This window comes from Grammomys surdaster, unplaced genomic scaffold (assembly GCF_004785775.1).
Source record: "Grammomys surdaster isolate TR1022 unplaced genomic scaffold, NIH_TR_1.0 125984, whole genome shotgun sequence".
In the NCBI taxonomy this organism is placed as follows: domain Eukaryota; kingdom Metazoa; phylum Chordata; class Mammalia; order Rodentia; family Muridae; genus Grammomys; species Grammomys surdaster.
Genome location: NW_021620800.1, coordinates 631724 through 654550, shown reverse-complemented (window position 1 = coordinate 654550; position 22827 = coordinate 631724). Strand labels below are relative to the sequence as shown.

General features: G+C 44.4%; 1 protein-coding gene across 1 annotated transcript in view; it reads right to left on the bottom strand.

The window, feature by feature from the left end:
* Window positions 1-22827, bottom strand: part of Znf536 (zinc finger protein 536) — a 291973-nt gene that overhangs the window by 233280 nt on the left and 35866 nt on the right. Inside the window, exon 2 of the mRNA XM_028754150.1 lies at window positions 5605-5674. The gene's annotated coding sequence lies outside the window, so the exon portion shown is untranslated. The remainder of the gene's footprint in view (window positions 1-5604; window positions 5675-22827) is intronic.

Genomic DNA, 22827 nt, shown 5'->3' with positions numbered 1-22827 from the left:
CAGGCACTGACTGGGCTGGCCATACACAGACACAAAGAACGTGCCTGGCCCTGCAGTTTGCCCCTTCTGTCCTGCCCAGGAGGTCCAGACACTCTGTCCATGCCTGCTTACGGGCACAGGGGTTGCACCAGAGTGCCCTATGGGCCAGAGGCTGGAGTTTGATTCAACCACCCAAGCACTTCCATGGCTCCTCACGGAGGTGCACCCTGCCTGTGGTGGTCAATGATCTTGTCAGGGACAGAAAAGTTCAATGGCTACAAGGGTGAGTTTAATTATACGTTGTCGCTGACTAGCAGTGGTTACGATGGTACAATTATACATGTAATTTATCAGCAAGATACTTGCATACATAATAAACTGAAAAGCAAAATGTGAGATTTCAGTGGCAGCTAAAAATACAAACGTGGAGCTGTGATGTGGTATGGAGCAGACTCTCGCTCACAAGTACAAGAGCAAAGCTCCAGGGCTTCCCCTCCCTCCCCAAAACAGAAACAACTCACCCACTGTGGCTTCCATCCCAGGAATTCACTCCCCCCACCCCCTGTGGCCAGCAAATCCCAAACCCCCAGTGGTGTGTCAACAATGCTCCCTCACAAAGGAACTGGATAGGAAAGCTGGCTTAAGAAACTCACCACCCTTTCTGACAGTCCTCTGAACTTACTAACCAATGTCCCCAAGGGTGCTAGGGAGACCACATGCCTGGCAATGTCTTGAGGATTCTAGCTTTGGTAAGAGCCAGAGAGGGCTTAATTTTTCAGAAATGGTTTATAAGTTTCGTTATTGTTATTTAAACCAGAAGAAACGAAGAGATGACCAAACAGAGAAAGTGAAAACAATGAACGTTTCACACATTCACTGTCTACTGTGAGCTAGACATTGTGTTAAGTACATGGCATGGTATAATCCATGGCAGGATGTTAGTGTTATTCCCAATGTAGGGATGAGAAAACAGAAGTATAAGCCACTTGGTACACGTTCATGCAGCCAATGAGTGGTAGAGCTAATGTCCTGACACAGGAAATATGATTCCCAAATTCACCTGTTTGTGCTGGAGCTCCAGGCCTACTGTGATAACTAATGGGTGTCTCTCTTCTCTATTATTTTCTCCCTGATGCTCCAATGATTGTCACTGTATAATAATTTGAAGGTCACTCATGGGGAGACCTGGATCATTCCCATCACTGGGATGACGCCTCCTAGTATGTGAGTTCATCGAACCCACTGTACTTGATCTTGAGAATATACCATAAGAGTATCAACCCATCGTGAAGATAACTGGACCCTACAGGGTTGACCAGTCCAAGGAAAAGAAGCATAGTAAATTACAAGAAGACACCAAGAGCCTCTACAAATATGAAACACACGCAGTTATAGTCTTAGCCAGGAGATAGACACCACACATGTGCACAGTCTTCTGAGCCTCATCAACTACCTACTCTTTGAAACAGATCACCTGCCCCTACTTGAGCTCCATTTATTCATCCCTTTACCCATCCACTGACCCATCTACCTATCTACCCATCCCTCCAGTCATTCATTCTCTCCAGTGCATGTCTTTCAGCCCAGCCGTGGGTGCATGTGTTCTTGGAGATCTTCGTGTGTGTGTGTGTGTGTGTGTGTGTGTGTGTGTATACATATATATGTATACATATACATATGTATATATGTGTGTGTGTGTGTATATATATACATATATACATATACATATATATGTATATATATATTTGCAACAAAGTATCTTTTCACTTACAGAGATTGCCTTACATACTTTTAGAAATATTTTCCTTTACTTGAAAAAACTAGTTTAAAAGAAGAGGTAACAAGAATGCCTGGCTGGCCTGGCAGTGGTGGTGCACGACTTTAATCCCAGCACTAGGGAGGCAGAGGCAGGCAGAGTCCTGGTCTACACCTTGGGTTTCAGGACAGCCAGGGCTCCTCAGACAAACCCTGTCACAAACAAACAGACAAACAAAAAAGCTTGACTACCCATTTTGAAATTTAAAAAAAAAAATAATTTAAGAGGTCAAGCATGAAGAGATGGTAAAAATGTATTTCATTTTGACCAAAGCTTACTATTTTCATAAATTTATGTTGAAACTTGAAACAGTGTTTCATGGACCCACCTATCCATCCATTCATCATTCACCCATCTACCCATGTTTGTAATCATCCATCTATCCATCATCCATTCATCGATCTACCTATCCAACCATTTGCTCATCTAACCTACTCAGCTATACGTTCATCCATTGACCTATACATTGATCCATCACCTAAACACCCATCCCTCTATTCATCCGCTCTCCTTCCCACCTATTCATATGCTTGCCACTCATACATCTTTCTACCTAATCACTCATTTATCTATCCATCTGTTCATCTATGTATCTGCTTATTCATCTACCTAACACTCACCCACCCATCTATGTATCCTCCTATACATCTGTCTACACACCCCACCGTTCATTCACTTAGCCATCCATCTATCCAGTTATCCATCCATCTAAACACCCATTTATTCACCTAATCATCATCCATCCATGTGTCTAGCTAGCTAGCCACCCATCCATTTTCTCTACTATTAAGAACATAATATTCGAGGCTGGAGAGATGGCTCAGTGGTTTAGAGCACTGGCTCCTTTTCCAAAAGTCCTGAGTTTGATTCCCAGAAGTCACATGGTGGCTAACAACCATCTCCAATGTGATCTGATGCCTTCTTCTGGCATGCAGGTATGCAGACAAAGAATTCATATACATAAAATGAATAAAATATTTTTTAAAAAATGAAAAAAGTACTATTTACCAAGTACCATTCCAAGAACTAGAGAAATAACTCTGAGCGACACACAAAATACCCTTACCCTCATCAGTTTTACCCTTCGGGATGGGAGACAGACCAGAAATGGGTAAAGATGCTTCCCACCCCAAATATCATAATGCATTTGCAATCTTCCTAACACAAAGGTAAATTAGCTCCATTTGCTCATTTGTTGTTAAAACAAGCAAGGATGCCTCATATGGAAAACGTTAATGGTACAGAAATACACTCCAACGATGCAGAATCGTCTGAGGGTAAATATTGCAGCAGTATTTTTGTGACAAAAGCTTTGCTCCCCATCTTCTCTAGCCTTGATTTAAATATATACATGTATGTGAGTGCACACGTATCAAGATTTGAGTATTTCAATATAAATTTTGTATTCAAAATACTTTCCTGATTTCGGTTGATTGCATATTTCGAGTCAATGTTGCAGTAGTAATTCTTGTTCTGAATCAAAAATAAGACTGATCTCTCTCTCTCTCTCTCTCTCTCTCTCTCCCCCCCTCCAGTCTTAAACAGCCCCAATATTCAAACTACTTTTCAAGCTGATTAGTTTAAAGGACAAAGCCTGTTTCTTCCTATTTATTTTCCTGCAGAGACTTTGTGGGAGGCTGGGAATCGGGGTGAGGATTAATGGGCATGGGGGTGGGCTGAAATGCTGGCTCAAACCCCATCACAAAGGCTTCAGGGATAGAAGGACAAACCTTCTCACTTGGATTCGAGTGTGTAATTGTTTGAATACATCTCTCTCCCGATACTACAATAATGTCATCCTTGGTTGACACAGATTTTAAAGTCCTTTGAAAAGGTGGAATGTTATCAATCACGAGCATGATTATAATGGGATTTAAGAGGGAAAAGCTAAAGACTGAGGCCTTTGCTCTGGTCTAGCTCTATAGCAGAGGAGGCAGGAGGAAACAGAGAGAGAACTATATTTCAGCCACGCAAAGGATGCTCTGTGTCCACCATCTACATGTTCCCCTTTCCCAAAGTCAAAGATAGATAAGAGGTACCTGAGGCTAAAGAGTCGCCTCTGGAGTTCCCTTACACATACACAGGGGTCTGCTTATGTGTCTATCACATGAGGTGGAGGGACCTCCGATAAAACCTGGTTGGATCCGAAAGGAACATGTGGAGATTTCTGGATACGTCTTGGTTGTTCCAGTGGGAAAAAGGCTTGTGTGGAAGGGGCAGCTTCCTACAGTGCAGAATTATCTAGTTCAACACGCTAACAGTGCCAAATCTGAGAAGCCTCATGTCAGACCTAAAGAGGTAAAGAAAGGGGCTTGAGAGGAACATCCTGGGACATTTGTCTCATAGTACTTCCTCTGATTTTGCCACCTCTCCTGGCTGCCAGCAGATAATAGCAGGTGATGAAAGAGGGGACCAAATAGCAGGAAAGAAAAGCATCTCGGAACCAAATTGCATATTCTTCTGCCTTCTGACCTAAAACATACTTTCTTTATTGAAATCAGAAGGAGCCAGAGACCTGCCAATTTGTGTTGTTCCTTTTCTTCTTCTTCAAGGCAAAGCAACCCAGACCCGACAAAAACAAACTAATCTTCCCGGCAGATCACTGGGACTGTCACACTTTCAACTGACAAATCACAACGGTGCCTACAGACCCGGAATTCGCCCGTCACGTCCAATCACATGTCCTGGATTACTAAGGCAAAGAATTGTGAATTTCATTAAATATGTTAAAGGGGGGGAAATCAGCTTTGAAAAATAGTAATCCTGTCTTTCAACAAAAATATTATAGGAAGCTATGAATTTGGTAGATCCGAATAGGATGTTGGTACATGTTTTACTAAGGTAATATAATGGCACACTATTATTAGATCACATTAATCATTACTGTGCCAACGGCACTGACAGCCCGCTGAAAAGGATTGAAAGGCCTGGTAATGGATATAAATTACCCATTGTGTGATAAAAGGATTTTTACTAAGAAGGTAAGAATAAAACAGCAAATTTCTAATATAAATGTTGTGTAAAAACCAAAATAAAAGTAATCCGCGGTCAGTAATATCCACAAAATCAGAAGTAAGCGCTTTCCCCCAATGAGATAGTCACAATAAAAAAAATACATATATTCGGTAGAATATAAAATTAATTTCTGAGTGCATAATCCCACTATCAATTTCCCTTGGTTTATAGAGTGACCTCAGAGGTGTATGGCCAGAAGAAGGTGGACTGGACTAACTAGAAATACTGGGGCCACCTTAAATGGGCCAGGAAATGTTCACAGTCTTCTGTATTACACAAGTTTCTATGAGCGTCCGTGTAGGAAAAACACTCCAGTTCTGAGCTTGGTGTCTCGGGGCTGAGATGACAGAGGTGATACTTCTCTAGGACAGATATCCCCCAGATTTGGGCCTGCCCACCAAATCACATAGGAGTGTCAGGGGAATTGACTACAGTGATACACTCACTGGGTCACTTGGCTTCCAGCAGCCCCAGTTCACTAATCCCAAACTGCCACAGCTCAGATGTCTCATAACAGTGAATGAAGTTGTCGTTATGAGTCTTGGCTCAGCTGGTGGGTCCACTTGGGCTTCAGGGGCATGTCTGCTGAATGCATATGTTCATCCCACCCAGAAGATCGGAATCCCAGGCCACCTTCCACAGTCCATTGCAACCCTCTCAATATAGGGGAGTTCACTTAAGGATTTTGTCTCAGCACAGAAACCTGTGAAAAGGCAGCCTGTATTTCCCCAGACTCACAGACACCTCCCACCTTTCAACAAACTATAAGGCTACAAAATGATGGTGGTCCTTACCAGGCAAGTCTTAAAGCCACAGAGTTCCGTCTTGGGTGTAGGATGTTCTTAAAGCCGTGGCATTCAGGAACTGTAAAAAAAAAAGTAAGACCTGTTAGAAATTTAAAATGACAAGCAGTCTTCAAGAAGATATACAAACAACATCCATCTGAGGGCAACTTGCTGGGGTTTTTGGAAGCCAAGCATATTTGCTAGCCCCACTGCCCCAATTCTTTGAGCAATTTGCCAAACAGGAGCTTGTATGACCTTTGCAGTGATGAACCAAATTTATTCAGCTTGTTTTCAGTGGGGGGGAGACGCCACCTGCAGAAGAGGAGGAGGCAGGGCCGCTAGCCATATCTTCTCTAGAGAGGACAGGAGAAGAAATAGAGCAGAGAAGGCTCTCTCTCCTCGCTCCTCCTTGGCATCCTTAACACAGGCAACACAGAAGGTTCTTCTCACTTCTCCCTATGCTGTTCCCTACAGTAGACCAAACTCCCATGCACACTTCAAGTGGCCAAATCTATTCAGGGACAGAGGAGAAAAGAGTGTTTGTTGAGTCCCTGACAGGATTGTGCCCCTGTGAAACTTAAGGATGCCATGTTTGGCATCCATCATCTCTCTGCTGAGCCAAGTCCAGAACGGTGGCCCAGTTAGCTCACTAGGTTTCTCACTCTGCATCATGAATGTGTTCAGTCCCATCCAGACGATGTCATCTGCCAGAGTGCTCAGTTTGTGAGACATAACCCAGCTAGACAGCTAGGATGGTCATCCACAGAGGCTCCAGAGCCACCGGCTGGGTACTCAAGGTAACCTGTGGTCACCAGCCCACTCTCCTCTACAAAACCCTAACTACCATCTTGTGGGATCTTCATATGGAGAAAGGAAAAGTCCTCTCGTGGTAGGTGGTATTTCACTCAGTCTGGGGTTACACATTTCAACTAAAGAAGGGGAAATTCCCATGGGTTTGAGAGTACTGGTCTACAAACAAAGATCGCAGACAGATTCGGAAGAAGAGAAGTGACAGCTTTGGCCCCAAAGGCTCAGATATTTGAAGTGTTGCAAGCAAATATCCCATCTGACCAGCTGACTTCTGGCCACTGGAAAACAGTCACAGACTGAACGCCGAAACCATTTTTTTCTGCTCAGGAATGAAGACCAGCAAGGACACAGCTATTGTGGTAAGGTCATTCTTTCGTGGGAGAGAGAGATCTGCTTTGTTTTTGAGATAGGGTCTCCTTACCTATCACAAGCTGACCCAGGAATCCCTGTGTAACTTTCCTGGTTAGTTTTTTTTTAATTATTGTTTTTTTCTCAACCTGACACAGGCTAGATTATCTGGGAAGAGGGATACTCGGTTGAGAGGATGCCTCTATCAGATTGACCTGTCAGCAGGTGTGTAGGGCAGTTTCCTGATTAATAATTGATGTAGAGGATTCATCTCCCTGTGAATGATACCATCCCTAGGTGGATGGTCCTGGCTTCTATTTAAAAAGCAGGCTGAGGAAGCCAATAAGCAACATTCCTCCATGGCTTCTGCTTCAGTTCCTGCCTCCGGGTTCCTCCCCTGGTTTCCCTTCAGGACTATAGGATGTAAAAAGAAATAAACCTTTTCCTTCCAAGTTGTTTTTGATCAGAGTTTTATCACCGCGATAGAATGCAAAGCAGGACAGAAACCCAGACTGCCATCCAAGTCACACTGTCCTGCCTCCGCTTGCCAGCTGTTAGTATTAGAGGCGTTGCCACTATGAGCTGCTTCTGTACGTACATTTCTGCTTGTCTTGAGATGACGCTTTAGGTCCAAGCCACCTATGACAAGGAACAATCCCCCCCACCCAGATTCTTCCGTGCTTTCTTTTTCTGTGTCATTAAGCATGACAACTTAACCACTGAAAAACCAGCACTCGGGTATTAGAACAACGGCTCAGTTGTTGTTAAAGTACTTGCCCCACAAACCTGAGGACCTGAGTTCAATTCCCAGCACCCATGTTAAAAACGAGATATGGTAACACAAAGTATAATCCGAGTACTAGAGATGCATAGACAAGAGGATCCCTGGGACTCAATTAGCCTAGCATAATCAGTGAGCCTCCGCTCTCAGTGAGAGACCTTGACCTCTGGCTTCCATGGGCACACACATGCAGCTATGCAACACACACACACACACACAAACCCACACACGCATATACACATGCACACACCAACCCAGCCTTTCATGTTGCAGTTTGTGCGGCCTTAGTTAAGCCCAAACTGAAAGATCCTGAGCTACACAGACTCTACAGATCCCCCTGCTTTGCTCTGGGCTCCCTATGTAGGGGAGGGTTACTTGGAGCAGTGTGCAGACTAAGAGTTTATATTCCGGCTTCGGCTTATGACTTGCAAAATTCTAGGGCTATTCCCCCAGGGACTGTTCACTTAGAAGCTTTGTAAATTCTCATGACAGGAGAGCACAGAGAGGGAGACTTCGCAGGGAAGTCCCACACCAGTTTGTCCTCCGGCACTGAGCCATTGATCAGAACACCCCTGTCTCTCTCAATCTACGAGGGGAGGTGATGGGAGCAAGCCTCCAGGTTCTGCATCGTCAATTAAGAAAACGCCCAGCATGGCTTTGGGGCTATGTTGCCTCCCCATGACTGATCTGGAGTTTGTCCAAAGGCAGGTAGCCGACATGCCAGTGGGCAGCTGCCAGGTAAGGCACTGCTGGAGGCATAAAACAAGAAATTGAGTTAGCTCCATTCCTGACTTTCTGAGTCTGTCTAGAGAGGAGGGGCTCCCCGTGTCTGATGTCATTAGAGTCATTGCAGGTCAGGGAAGGTGATGGCAGTAGACCAGGGATGCCCTCTGAATTTGGGTAAGGAGAAAAGAAAATACCACCATAGTCTTTCCGTCTGCCTCAAGGGAAGAAACTGCTATGTGGGTGCAGATGAAGAGCATATACCTTTAGAGCTAGTCTGGGGTATGACCAGAAGCTGTCCCAGATATGCGGCAACCTCTGGGCCCTGCTTCCCCACTGCTGAGGGGACACCTAGGAGGCTGCTACTGGGAAAACATTCCCCACAAGCCCTATTCAGTGCAGCCTCCACCAAAACAGGGGAGGTAGCAGGCTGCAAAGGCAACAGAAAGTGGGATCTGACTAAAGAGGTTGGGTATGTAGCAACTATTCCACCCAAAACAAATTACTGTCGTGGGTTGATGTTTTCAGTGCCCCAAATCTCACCTACACTACAGGGAAGTAAGGTAGGGCAGGGATATAGCATACACAGAGCCAACTTCTGCACAGGAACCTGAGTGTGAACAAGTTTAAGAGAGCTAGTCTCTCAGATACAGACCCTCTTCTGACCAACCATTGTGCTCCATACCCTATAGACAAGCAAGGACCAAAAAAACCGGGGGGGGGTGGACAAAGCAAGTCTCCCATGGGGTATAGAAATGATTCATGGAATGAAGAGATGCCTGGCTGCACAGGTAGCCAATCCAGGCTTGTCACAGGTGAGAAAACAGAAACACAGTGCAGTGAGCCTCTGAACTGTAGAGGCAGGGATGCTCTTGCAGCAGATGGAGTGATGGCCTCCATTAAGGCAGCTATATGTGAGGGGTGTGTGAAACTGCTGGCTGCAACTTTAAGAAAGGAGAGATGAGCCTGTGGACTCCTAGTCAGCCTAGGAGTGCAGAGCCTAAGGAGCCAGCCTCAGCCTCATAATAAGAATCTGTCTCTAAACCTACAGATGGGGCGTAGGTCCTTACTAGCATTTCCCGGGTGGCGTAGGTAAGGCCGGGAGCTGAGGATGTTTTCTATAACTTGAAGGAGCCCCTGGCTTCTCTGAGGGATGAGAGGCAAAGGAAAGCCACAGATCTCTGAAAGAGAGCCACAGAAGCAGGAGTAAGCAGAGCAAGAGTGCATGAGGGGCTCCAACAATAAAAGGGGGGTCCAGGTTGCTGTGGCTTCAGTCTGTGGGAATTCTGCCCAAGGGTATGTCTAGCCTGCACGCTGCCGGGTGATACCAAATGCAGCCACCAGCAAGCCAGAAGCAGGAGGTCAAGCGGCTCCTGGTAGAGGCAGAAGTTCTCCCAGAGCAGGCCAATACAGAGCAGAGGCAGAGAATCCTTCCCTGGCTTCCTGAAGCTGGAAAGAGGGGTTTAGGGAATGAGCTGGAAATCTTCAGCCTTGAACCCATAGAAATGTGTGATTGATAGACTCAAGAGGGCACATGTCAAGGTTGTGCACAGACCTATCTCCAGATCAATGACGCTTTCTGTGGCTCCAGAGCCATTGAGACACCCTGCGAAATACAGAGATGCAGGCTCCATCCATCCACAAGTAGAATGCTTTCCCCAGTGCACATCAAAGACCTGCTTAGGCATCAGGACCCCATTGCGGCCCAGCATTCAAAATGTTCATGTTCCACTAAAAATAAAGAGTTAGCCACAAACTGGACCAACTTACAGTAGATTTGATTTCCACCTTAAGCATTGAGCAATTGTTTCAGTTTTTGGGGGGGTATTTGTTTGTTTGTTTGTTTGTTTGTTTGTTTGACAATTCCTGGCAGAGGGAATAAATAGCACTCTGAATAACAACTGTCCCTACGAGATTCCAACAGGAAGCCAGGTATGGTAATATGATTGTAATCCCAACACTCAAAAAGGTGAGGCAGAAGTGTGGCAAATTCCAAGCCAGCCTCAAAAAGCAATCATAAAAGAGCTTCCAAAAGGCCAGGGCTGAGTAAAGAAGCTGTCAGAAAGACAGGCCTAGAACATCAGCCACCCACTCTACCATCTCAGGCGAGGCCTCCTGCATGTCTGCCAAGCGTCTATACTGTGGGCAAACAGCACCAGAGAGTGTGTCTTCCTGTGTGGAGCCTGTGTCTTCATGGCAGATTTACATTTAAAAAAAAAAAAGAGAGAAAGTAAAATATAATGTCGCCAAAAGGAAATAAAAGCCAGAGCAAAGGCACCACCGCAGATGATCTTTGATAAGCCATTCAGAAGTCTTACTAACAAATAACGGGTAAGCAAAGGGAGGAATCTTGTGGAAATCAAGGGGAGGCCTTTACGGGGAGCAGACAGTGAGTGTGAAGGGCCTGGGGTCAGAAGGAGATGTTAAGGAACATCGAGGCACTTGTGTGAGTAGACATGGATTGTGGGAGCGGATGGCTGGTTTTTACCCATACAACCTTGACCGCCACGGTAAGAAGCTGGGTAGGTAAGAAGCTGGGTTTTGTCCTGAGCCCTCGGCAGGTTTGAAGTGATGACTAGCTCTGTACCGGATGCAGATTATTCAACTAGTGGCCAAAAGAAACCAGAGTGGGAGGAGTGTCACAAGCCCAGTGGGGTACAGCTACCATTGTACAGATGAGCAAGGATGCTGTAGCAAGGGAGGGATGTCATAGGATTGGAACAGGCCAAACCCAGGAACATCCAGGCTTTCCCTGACCCAGCATACTGGGAACTAGCTCTCATCCCAGCCTTCAGTTAGAACTCAGAGATGTGACCTGAATGCTCCCCGTGCTGGGATGCCTGGGGCCTTTGTTGACCTGAGGGGATGCTCACCCCACGGGTAATCAGTTCCTGGAGACTGAGCGTGATTGCCTCCACCTTCCTTCTCCACAGAAAGCAACCCTCTGCCTACCTCCTCCACCGGGTTCTCCTTCAGCCTATACTATCCCTACTCCAATCGTGCATAGGTGAAAACCAGACTAGACCTGAATCCCACCATGCTCTGAGTCTGTTTCAGTTACTCACAGGGGACAACACTAACCCTGTGTCACCAGCCATGCTTGGCCTGCAGAAACCACTGCCAAGGGTCTTCGTCTTCCATCTCCTGACCTGCACCTGGGAGCTGAGAACAGCAAACTCTCTCTTCAGGGCCAGGGACATAGCTCCATTGACAAAGTGCTTGCCTTGAAAAAGTGAAAACCCCAGCTTGATCTTCTACCTCCAGAACTCACAAGAGAAAAAAAAGAAGAGGAAGAGAAAGAGGAGGCAGGCATAGTAGAACACAACTGTAATCTCAGAGCTGGGAAGGGAGCAATGGAGATTCCCAAGGCCTACTGGCCAAGCAGCCAATCATCTTAGAGAGTCTCAGGCCAATGAGACACCCTGGCCTCCATGTGCATGTTAACAGACTATATACATAAACACACATGCACTCCCCTTTCCCCCATCCCCCACCCACAATGTTCATCTTTGCTCTTCTGGTTTTACATTACCTTGATAATAATAAAACCTACATTGTAGGATGTCAGGTACCATGTTATCCTATGGGGAAGTAGCCAGAGTGAAGAGCTCACATGGGAACCTGATGAAGATGGGGCCTCAGGGTATGCATGGAACAGTCACCCTGAGGCTACCCACCTCCTTCCATAGCATGCAAAAAAAAAAAAAAAGCCACCCTCTGTCTTCTCACTGCTCTTCTGCCCAAAGGAGCTATTATTTAACAGCCATGGTGTCTCAATGTAGATAGCTGTAGGAACTCAGTGCAGCTGTCTAAAGCCCAGAAGTCTGTTCCAGAGGTTCCATGGCTGTCCCTGTGCAGCCAGGCCTACAAACATGGAGTTCACCCACATACTGGGAGGCATCCATTCTCGAGCAGAGACCAGCCACTACAAGGCAGTTGAAAAAGCATATTCCCTAGGACATCTTCAACTCTCATATTAAAACAAGAGTGATGGAGAGACCATTTGATACCTGAAATTTTCAGGGCAGACAGATATCAGAACCTTCTAGCAACCTGAGATCCCAAGACATAGGCCCAGGTACCAAGATGATCAGGGAGGAGTGTCAGGACCCCTTGCAACAGGCTTGCCTACAGTACATGTGTTTTCACGTGCTCTAACATGAAGAAAAGCCAAGCCGCTTGGAGCCAATCAAATTGTGCCCCTGTCTCTTTAATAAACAAACCCATGTGCACGTTAACAGTGTTGAAAATTCAATTTAAACTCTTTGTCTGTTGCTGCTTACTCTAAAGATGGTCTTTCTTTAACAACAGAGCACCAAGGAGTCGTTAGTGCTCTCTCTTCATTACTTCAAAAAACCAATCATTAGACACCAGAGTATATACGTAATTAGAAAATCACTTCCTTTGCAATCCAAGCTAAGTAGTTTACATACTGTAATTACAGGGACAAAATCAATTTTTAATCATTTCCCTGATTGGGCTCATCAGCTCTGTGGGAACATTGTAACCTGCTTGTTGTGCAAAAGCAACATCTGGGCTAAAACAATTACCCTTTGTTTGCTACAATATTCCTTAAATCTTTTTGCATAAAAAAAATGAAAACATGCAGATAAGATATTTGGATGTCTTTTTGTCCTTGATCAACACATACCCGAAAGTTCTCCTCGTCACAGCCACATGTTCGCCAGAATTTACAGTTTAACGGTATACATACAAGGAATGGTTTTGTGTGTGTGTGTGTGTGTGTGTGTGTGTGTGTCTTTTTTTTAAGCCAGTGAGATAAAAGTATCTGATTGTTTTAAAGATCCATTCAACTGTCTAATTGTTGCATGGCTAACACATGGTATTCAAACATCCCACATATTACAAAAGCTCATCTGGGGTAATCATGGGTAACTATTATTGCGGCGGTTTACACTTTTCTAATACAAATGAATGGATTTTATCAAAACTTTAAAAAAAAATCTAAAAAGCTGAGTATGTGTGAAAAATAGCTGGTATGAATTGGCAAGACGAGCCTGAGCATTTTGTTCTCTTAATAGGAAATGACCTCATTTACACTGGAGTAATAATTAGTACTGCTTCACTGACAGTTAAGAAAAAAAAAAACTTTCCCAGTATAATACAGCAGCCTCGCCTTTGTTAGGCGATCTACATTGATTATTAACCCTTGCTGAGAAAGTCCACATTTTATTCTAAGTTCCACTGTGTCCCTGCTTGCTGGTAAAAGACAAAAATAGCTATTTTGGAAATCTTTCACCTAGATTTCCAAAACGTTGTTTACGTATCAGAGTTCCTAAGTGACCATCTAAAACATTTGGTATCATCTTTGAAGATATATAGAAAGCCCCTACCACTGCACTGACCAGCCACCAAGAGCCCCCACTAAGTCTGCTGCGCTCCCCTGGTGGCCTGGTCCTCTCTGGCCTTTTGATGTTTATTGGTTTTGATTATGGCTTGTGAGTTTCCCAACCTACAATTAATTCATAGTCAAAACAGGCCTGCAGGAAAAAGGAGAGGGATGGTGTGTGTTGAGTGAGTGAGAGTATAGCCATGTTGAGCCCCAGCTCAAGTGATAGAACAGGAGGTAAAGGTGTCTGCGAGACTAAAGAACAGTCCAGGACTCAACCAGAACATCTATAAATACACACGCACACACACACACTCACACACACGCACACACGCACTGCCCTGTATTCTGAAGAGATCTGATTTTCCACCAAACTCAAAACGACTATTAGCTCGTGTGTTTTACGTACTTACTAGGCGCCCCAGTGTTCTAAATTCCAACACTCCCAGCTTCATTCATCCCGGCAGCAGTTCTGTGAAGTGGGGATTGTGAGTAGGAAACTGAGGAACTAGCCATGAAGCAGAAGGCCCAGTTTAACAGCTCCTGAGTAGAAGAGCTGAGGTGTAAACTTGAATCAGATAGCCTGTGTGAAGAACCAGTTTGCCTTGAAGAACCCCGTGGAGGGGGTGTGGCCCAATAGAGAGGGTGTGGCCTAATGGAGGGGGTGTGGCCTAATGCCTACTACTCAAAAACACCTGATGACCCTTATGACTGTGCCCTCAGGCAGACATAATCCTCAGCATCACTAGGCTCCTAGTCCTTATTTCTAGGAGGTAAATATCATGAGAGAACACAAGCTGAGTGATACGTTTCCCAGAAAGGAAGAAACGCTAACAGAAGCATGCGAAGTCACTGGCAAGAAGCAGTTCATACACACCCAGAATTGGAGTGCTGGTCACTGAGAGCCAGGCCTTGGTAGGCTCCAGCTGAGCATCAGTTTGCCCAGTAACTCTGCGGTGCCTGACCCCTGTCTCATACCACTCCTATCAAGAAAGCACAAAGTAGTTATTAGTTATGTCTTACTCCCCACACCAAGGAGATATGAACCTCTCCGTCGGCTCAGGACCCAATAAGACGACATGTCAATAGAGTACAGAGAAAAGATGCTGGGAAATTTGTAATGCTTTCTAACCGGCTGTCATATGAGCAGAAGTACCTCTTCTGTCGTAGCATCGTCAAGTCACCCAGGTGGTACGGCAGCAGCCTTCCCTGAGCAGAAGTGCCAAAGAACAGAAAAGCATGGGGGTTCTCGGCTCACCTGCGCTACACACAAGCCACAGCCATTGGCAGATTAAAAACAGCAATCACTGATGCTGAACAATCAGGTAGTCCTGGGCTATCTGGTTAGGTAGCCTCTTGCCAAGTGTGGCTACTGAACACTCAAATCACAACCAGTGCAAAATGAGACTGGCTATAACCTTAAGATGCAAATCACACTTAGAAAAAAATGGAAAAGGTCCTGTTAATATTCTTTTCCCTGCCATTGTTGTCCTGAATATGGTCTCCCTACATAGCCTGGGTTGATCTTGAACTCACAATCCTCCTACCTCACCCTCCCAAACACCGGGATCACAAGTTCATACTGCCCTACTCAGGGTCATTGATATTCTTCATACTTTTCTGTATGGTGAATGATAATGCCAGGGGTAAATGGAATTAAACAGAATACAGCCTTCCCACCATTTTTTTTTTGTTTCTTTCTGTCATGTGTAACTATTGGAACACCCAGTACTGAGTACATCAAAGCTTATAAAAGAGAGGGAGGGAAGTAGAGATGGGGGTGAATGAAGGAAGGGAGGGAGGGAAGGAGGGAGGGAGGGAGGGAGGGAGGGAGGGAGGGAGGGAGGGAGGGAGAGAAAAATCAAACTATGTTGACAACTGAACTGGACTGTGGGGAAGAAAAAAACCTGACTTTTGTGCTGAGGCCAGTTTTTTTATTGTGTCAGTTGAATGTTGACTCCAGAGATCTAGGCCAGACAAAATCTATGTGCATTTTGATTGGACCATCTTGACCTTTCCCCTACAGCCATCACTCTGTATTCTGGCTCGATTTTTTTTTTTTTTACTTTCATAAAATTAATCATTTAGTAATCTAAGCTCATTGGTGGAAAGTTTGGAACATGCAAAATATCACAAGTAGGAAAAGAGCACTAATCCACAGTTCCATCATCCCGTGGGGGTAATGGCATTATTTTAGTACACTGAGTCTTTCCTATGTGTCTGTGTACATATTTGAGAACATACTTCATTTGTGTCTTTGGCTTGCTGGTTGATTGGTTTTTATATGTATGGGTATTTTGCCTGCAAATATGTCTGCACTCAGATGTATGCCTTGTGTACTCAGAGACCAAAAGAGGGCATCAGATCCCCTGGAACTGGAGTAACGGATAGTTGTAGGAACCTTGTGGGTGCTGGGAATTGAACCTGGGTCCTCTGCAAGAACAGCTGGATGTCAAAACCTCTGAGCCATCTCTCTAGCTCCCATGTCTTTTTGATCTTAAATTCCCTAGACCTGAAGTCCCAAATGCAAACAAGTACCATTGTATTACATACAGGTTACAAGCTGGAATGGCTGCTTTTGCAGGGACACACAAAGGAGAAAGAGTGACTAGCACAGCAAGATGAGCTCCAAGATGAGCAAGATGACAAAGGTTCCAGAAATATCCAATAAATAATATACAAATAAATATACAAAGACAACTCAATAAGAAGAAACAGATCAGTGAAAAACGGGTAAAAGAAGGGGCTGGAGAGATGGCTGAGTGGTTAAGAGCACTGACTGCTCTTCCAGAGGACCTGAGTTCAATTCCCAGTAACCACATGGTGGTCCCACAACCATCTGTAATGGGATCCAATGCCCTCTTCGGGTATGTCTGAAGACAGCTACAGTGTACTCACATTCATAAAAAATAAAACAAAATAAATAAATCTTTTTTTAAAAAAAATGGGCAAAAGACTTAAACAAACACATCACCAGAGAAGACCTAAACACAGTGACTCACACCTGTAATACCAGCAACTGAGGCCAAAGCAGGAATATTATGATAAATTTGAGGCCAACCACAGCTACATAGTAAGTTCTAGGCCACCCTTGACTATATTGTAAGACTGTGTGCAAGAAAAGAGGGGAAGAGAGAAAGGAAGGGAGGAAAAAAATAAGAGAGGGGGAGGAAGGAAGGAAGGAAGAAAGGAAGGAGGGAAGGGGGAGTGGGAAGAACAGAAGGAGAGAAGGTATAGATTCTAAGTGAAATAAGTTCCACACACCGTGTCGTTAGAGAACAGCAATGTGAAACAGAAATAGGTACTTTAACGCACTTATTGTAGTGGCTAAAATCCAACACCATGATAACACCGAAGGCTGGCAAGGATGAGAAACCACGGGGTTTTTTACTCTGTGCTGATGAGAATGCAAAACAGTGTGGCCACTTTAGAAGACAGTTTGGCAGTTTCTTACAGAGCTAAATATAGCCTTCCAATACAAGCAAGCTGCATGTTCCTTGGTGCCTATAAAGAAGCTGAGATTTATGACCATACAAGAAGTTGCTCACAAATACTCAGGGCAGAACATTTATGGAATGGAATCATCTTTATCAACACCATTGCCAAACCTGAGACGCAGCCAAGGTATCTTTCAGTGGGTGAATGGACATGCTGTGGTAAGTCCATACAGTGGAAAAGTATTCAGTACTGAAAATAAGTAAGCTACTTAGCTGTGAGAATATACAGAGATAGCTTAAATGCCTATTTCTACATGAAGAAGCCAATCTTAAAACCCAGTTCAGGAGGCCGAGGGATTGAAGATGTTGAGTTCAAAACCAGCCTGGAATATAGAGACCTTGCTTACGATGGAAAAATAAAATGAATCATCCAGCTACACAAAACTACCATATGTTCTGAAAAAAAGATAACCAGTGGCTACCAGAGGTTCAGAGATGAGGGGGAGGGATGAGGGAGTAACATACAAACTTTGTAGGGCAGCAAAACTATGTACAATGTAGTTAAGATAATGTGTCCCTCCTCATAGTTCAGAGCCCTGAGAATGTATCCTACAATGCAAAGGAGCAGATCACAGAGTAAACCACAGACTCCAGTTAGAGACAATGCACAATCAGCTAACAGAGAAGACTTTGAATGTCCCCAACAGAAAAAAAATGTCTCTTTCTGAGGTACCAGAAATGCTAGTCACCCTGATATGATCATTGTCTAAAGCTTGTGTACCCTGGAATGCCACATTGGATCCCACAAATATGTACACTGATCATAAACCATTAAGCACATGTTAAGCAAAAACAAATATATATAGTGGGGGTGGTGAGAGGGCTAAATGGTTAAAGGTGTTTTGCACCAAGCTGGAAGACCTGTATTCAATTCCCAGGAGGCACACAGTGGAAGGGAAAAGTGGACTCCCACAAGTTAACTTTGGATACACACACACACACACACACACACACACAGAGAGAGAGAGAGAGAGAGAGAGAGAGAGAGGGAGGAAGGGATGGAGCGAGAGAGGAAGGGATGGAGAGAGAGAGAGAGAAACTAACAATATATACATATATATATACATATATATATATATATAAAATCATATTATTAGCTATAACAAATGTACACCTAAAATGTACATTCTAACCTAAAATGTTAACAACAGGGTAAGTTGTATAGACAAGGTATTCAGCAATTCTCTGTACTTTCTTCTCATTTTACCATAGATCCAAACATTTCTAAGATCATCTTTTGACTTAAAAAGAAAGTGGGCACATGGGCTAGAGAGATAGCCAGCAGTTAAGAGCACTGGTTGCTCTTCCAGAAGACCCATATTTGGTTCCCAGCACTCACATAATAATTCATAGCCATCTGTAACTCCAGTCCCAGGAAATTCAACACCTTCTTCTAGCCTCTTGGGCACTGTACATACAGGAGGGAATGAATCCCTAGCAACTCTAGGAAACCTGGTATCTTTACTTCTTGGCTGGAGCATTCTTACTGTTGACAATTGGAAATTCTTTCAAGTGCTTGGAGGTATGAGATTCACACACACAAAGTTCCTGACTGCCCGTTCCTCTGATGAGCTGATATCCAAAGAGTCCAGGTGAAGTTATTTGGGCAGAGATCAAAGGGTGGGCACACAGATCAAAAACGCTAGGGACATCACACAACCAGGTCCATGCTTCTAAGCACATGGATGTAGTCATTTTGAAGGGTATGTTTTAAAGTGTGCTCTAGTGCCTGCGTGCATGTGTGAGCGTATGAGGGTGTGTATGCGTGCGTACATGTGTAGGTGAGTACAGTGCCTATGAAGGACAGGTACTGGATCTCTGTAGCTGGAGCTACAGGTGACTAAACGTCTCCCTTCTTCAAGATCAACAAACGAGCACACTCTTAACCCCAAGCCGGCTCTCCAGCCCATTGTCATTCGTGTCTGATTGCAAAATGAATAGACCTCTCCCTGATGGAAGGTCATCCCTTCCTGTGGGGCAGCCCGGAACAGATATGCCTCAGCACACAGTCTCAAAGGGACCAGAGATGGGCCTGAGATGCCTGGAACCCAACAGGAATGTGCAGGGTGCAGAAATCATTGGAAGAGGTGGTGTGTCATCCTCTTCTCATCTGGGCTCACAACAGAACAGAAATCCTGGTGTCTCTAAGGTTCCTGCCTCGTCTGGCTCTGGGTTATTCTGGAGAAGTGCTACTGAAAGTCAAGAGCAGACCTGTTTGGAGATTGCAGAGAACAGTTCCTGCTGCATTCCTATGATTTTATAGTAACAAGAAGGATCGTAACTGTCAAAACCATAGCTCCTTCAAGCATCCCTCACGAGTTAGCAAAATAAGCAAAGATGACAGATTTAAGGGGGGGAAGCAAGGAAAATATTCCAGAAGCCTGCTCATTGAGACAGTGGTTACACAGTGTGGACAAACGAGCCACGAGTCTAGGGCAGCTAACAGCCAGCCTCCTTTACCTGTGTCCAGGTACACCTCTTGTCCCAGGATTTCTTAAATCTAACCACTTATTGGAGGGGGAAAATGTCTGTCCTCCCCATCTCCCAAGCATTTCCATTTTAGTCAAGATTTTATAAACATTCTTAGAAAGGGCCTATTCTTTTTCCTCTGCCCACAGGTAACAAGAGATGGCAGATGTTTCAGAAACAGCGTATTATAAAAAAAAAAAAATCCAATGTCACTAAAACTAGAATGGAAATGTTTTATACATTCACAAACACAGTAATGAATTTGCACAACCTTAGCCGACTGTATACTCTGGCATAATAAAACGGTCTCCATCCTTTCAAAGAAAAAAATTACGCATGCTAACACATAGCTTTTGCAAAGCATTGTTCTTTTAAAAAAAAAAAAAAGCTGCATTTTTTCCCGGCTACCATGTAATTTGTGAGATGCGTTTTTAAATGCTCTGCTACAGCAGCGGGCTTCATCAGTCAGATGATACCGATAGATAATTCACCAAACCGTCACATGATCCTCCATCACTCTAAAAGACGCGAATATATTGCCACAAGCTTTGGGAATAATGGCTGCACCTGTTTATGGTGTCACCTCTGTTTGCTAATTGTCTCCTTGAGCTACATTTTAGTTCTAATGCATTTATTTTTGACAGGCACTGTCTATTTAGAAATCACATTACTTCAGCTGCAATTGTTCTTTTGTCTATCAAGTAAATGAAGTGTTGTTATACAGATTTCAGGTTCTGATTAGTAGAGTATCAGAGCTCCAGAAAGGTCAATCAGTTATTTACCTCAGGTAAGGGATGACAGACATCTTGAATTTTCCCCAGCTCCTGCTATAAGTCACAGCATTATTGTCACCCAACTCCGTTTTAGCTACATATATTCATTCTGGGGTCGGCGAGCTAAGAAGGGACACACGGGAAGTGTCTGGAGACTCGTATCTCTGAAGAATCAAGGCAGGTGGGTCTTGTATCTACATGCATTGGTGCACCAATGCATGGCACCCCCTGGAAGTGCCAATGACCGTGATCAAATGAAGAGGGAGATGAATCCTTTCAGGTTGCCTTGGACAAGTTTTCCTTTTTTTAAAAAAAAAAAAAAAATTACTTCTTGCGTATAGACATTTTACTCTTCAAATCTGACATTATGAGTTAGTTCAGAGGTGATCCCAACCAAACCAGGAAAATAAAAGAGAATGACTGTGGAAATAAACAGTGTTCTCTGAAAAGCCAGAACCTACTAGAAATAAAATCACTTCCCACTCTGGTCTACTACAACGTGGGTATGAGCCACGTCTGTGAGTGGTGAAGTTCAATACCAAACCGCAGACCTCAGCCTGTGGCATCTTCAGATGTTCAGTCAGGAGCAGGGGACCCATGAATGTCACAAGCCAGGCACACATAGATACTCCCATGCCTTGGTTAACTAGCCAGAAGATGCTCACATTAGATGAAACAATGAATCCCTAATAACAACTTATTTGTTCAAATCCAGATATCTAAAACTCAGATATCCTCAAATGATTCCTACAGATCTAAAGCCTCAAGAGCAACCCCACCACCCATGAATCAGAGAAACAGGAATCACATCTCTCCCCCCCCCTTTCTTCTCTCTCTCCCCATCACCAGTGTCCTCACCAATCATGCCCACTTGGAACCTTTCACAAGTACCATCCTTCAGAGATCCCTATTTGGACGTCCACTACGTAAAGCCCTGAGTTCAGTGCCTACCTTCAGGAGGCTGAGCGGCAGGGAAATCCCGGGGACCACTGGGATTCAAGGGACTTGCCAAAAGAGAGACACAAAAGCCTCAGTTGCCTAAAGTCACTTTCTAAATTGGCTCCCAGGAGCATCCCTCCACCTTGCTCAGGAAAGGCCGCCTGCTTCCTGGTGTTTAGCATCTGCTAGTAACTTGAGGAGGAGTCACTCCCGAATTCTTTCCAAGATGTTTTCCCTAAGAGTTTCCCATCAGGATCATAATTATATGCACACTATCTGACTCAGAAACGTTTGCAAATGTGTCATACATGTCCACTAGGCTCACTCCAGCACCCAGGAGCAAAACAAAGTGGGGAGGGGGAGACAGACCAACCCTCGATTGGGGACCCCAAGGTCAGTGAGATATGGGAGCCCTGACTCACGAAGGGGCCTTCTTTCTCAAGAAGAAAACCTCCCTGACACTTGCTACTGGAACGGTGAGGAATGTCCTCTTCATCTGCAATTTATCTTCACCAAGTACTCTAATCATGGGAAGTACTTTTTGCTTTTTAAACAGCCTGCTTGTTTTTACAGGTCAAGAGCATAAATAAAACAGTCAAGTTGGAAAGGAGGCAAGCTCGATTGCAAGAGAAGGAAGTAGTTACTGAGTGTCCGGTTTGTTCCAACACCAGGCAGCTCCCGGGAGGCAGCTTTGCCACGTGCAAAGAACAGACCCAGGGCAGCCCAGCCTCCTGGGAGGGCTGACAGTTCCCTGCCTTCCTGAACTTGGAAAATCCCAGGAAAAACTGAGTCTGTCAAAGCTACAGGAGAGCTATACCATTCTATACGTACAGTTTCATAATGAACATCTAAGCCACTTATTAAATAGCGTGGGTGGGAACAGGCTAATGTGGACAGCCTGAGCTGTGACTGAGACAGATCACAAAGTGCTACCTACCAGTTGACTAGTTCTCAATTGCAAAGGATCTTGGGAGATTAAGAAGACTTGAACCCAATATATTTAAGAGAGATAATATCTTCTCGGTGGTAAGGGGAACAGAGGGTGGATGGAAAAGAGGAGAAGAGGGGGATAGCAAAAGTGAGTAGAGATGGGGAAGAAGGGTAGGAGGAAGAAAAGGAAAAAAGGTGGCTACTTATCTCCCCTAAGCAAACACAGAACTATATCTTCTGTCCAAATGGGTATCACATCCAAATAAGCAGAATTTATTTGCATATACACACACATACACACACATCATAAAACACTGATAATACTGAAAAAGAAAAGGATAGAACCCCAGAATTTAAATGTCAGCCCAATATGGTGGTACATACCTATGATCCCACCTCTCAGTAGGCTGAGATAGGAAGATCACAAGATCTATGTGGTGAATTCAAAGTTCAGGATACATAGTTAGAGGATATCTCATGACAGCCAAAAAAAAAAAAAAAAAAAAAAAAAAAAGGGGGTTTGGGGCCACAAAAATTATTAAAAACTATACCAAGGGAAAAATTTTTTTAAAAAACAAAAATGGGTCGGCGTTTGCGGGGGTTGCAGGGGCT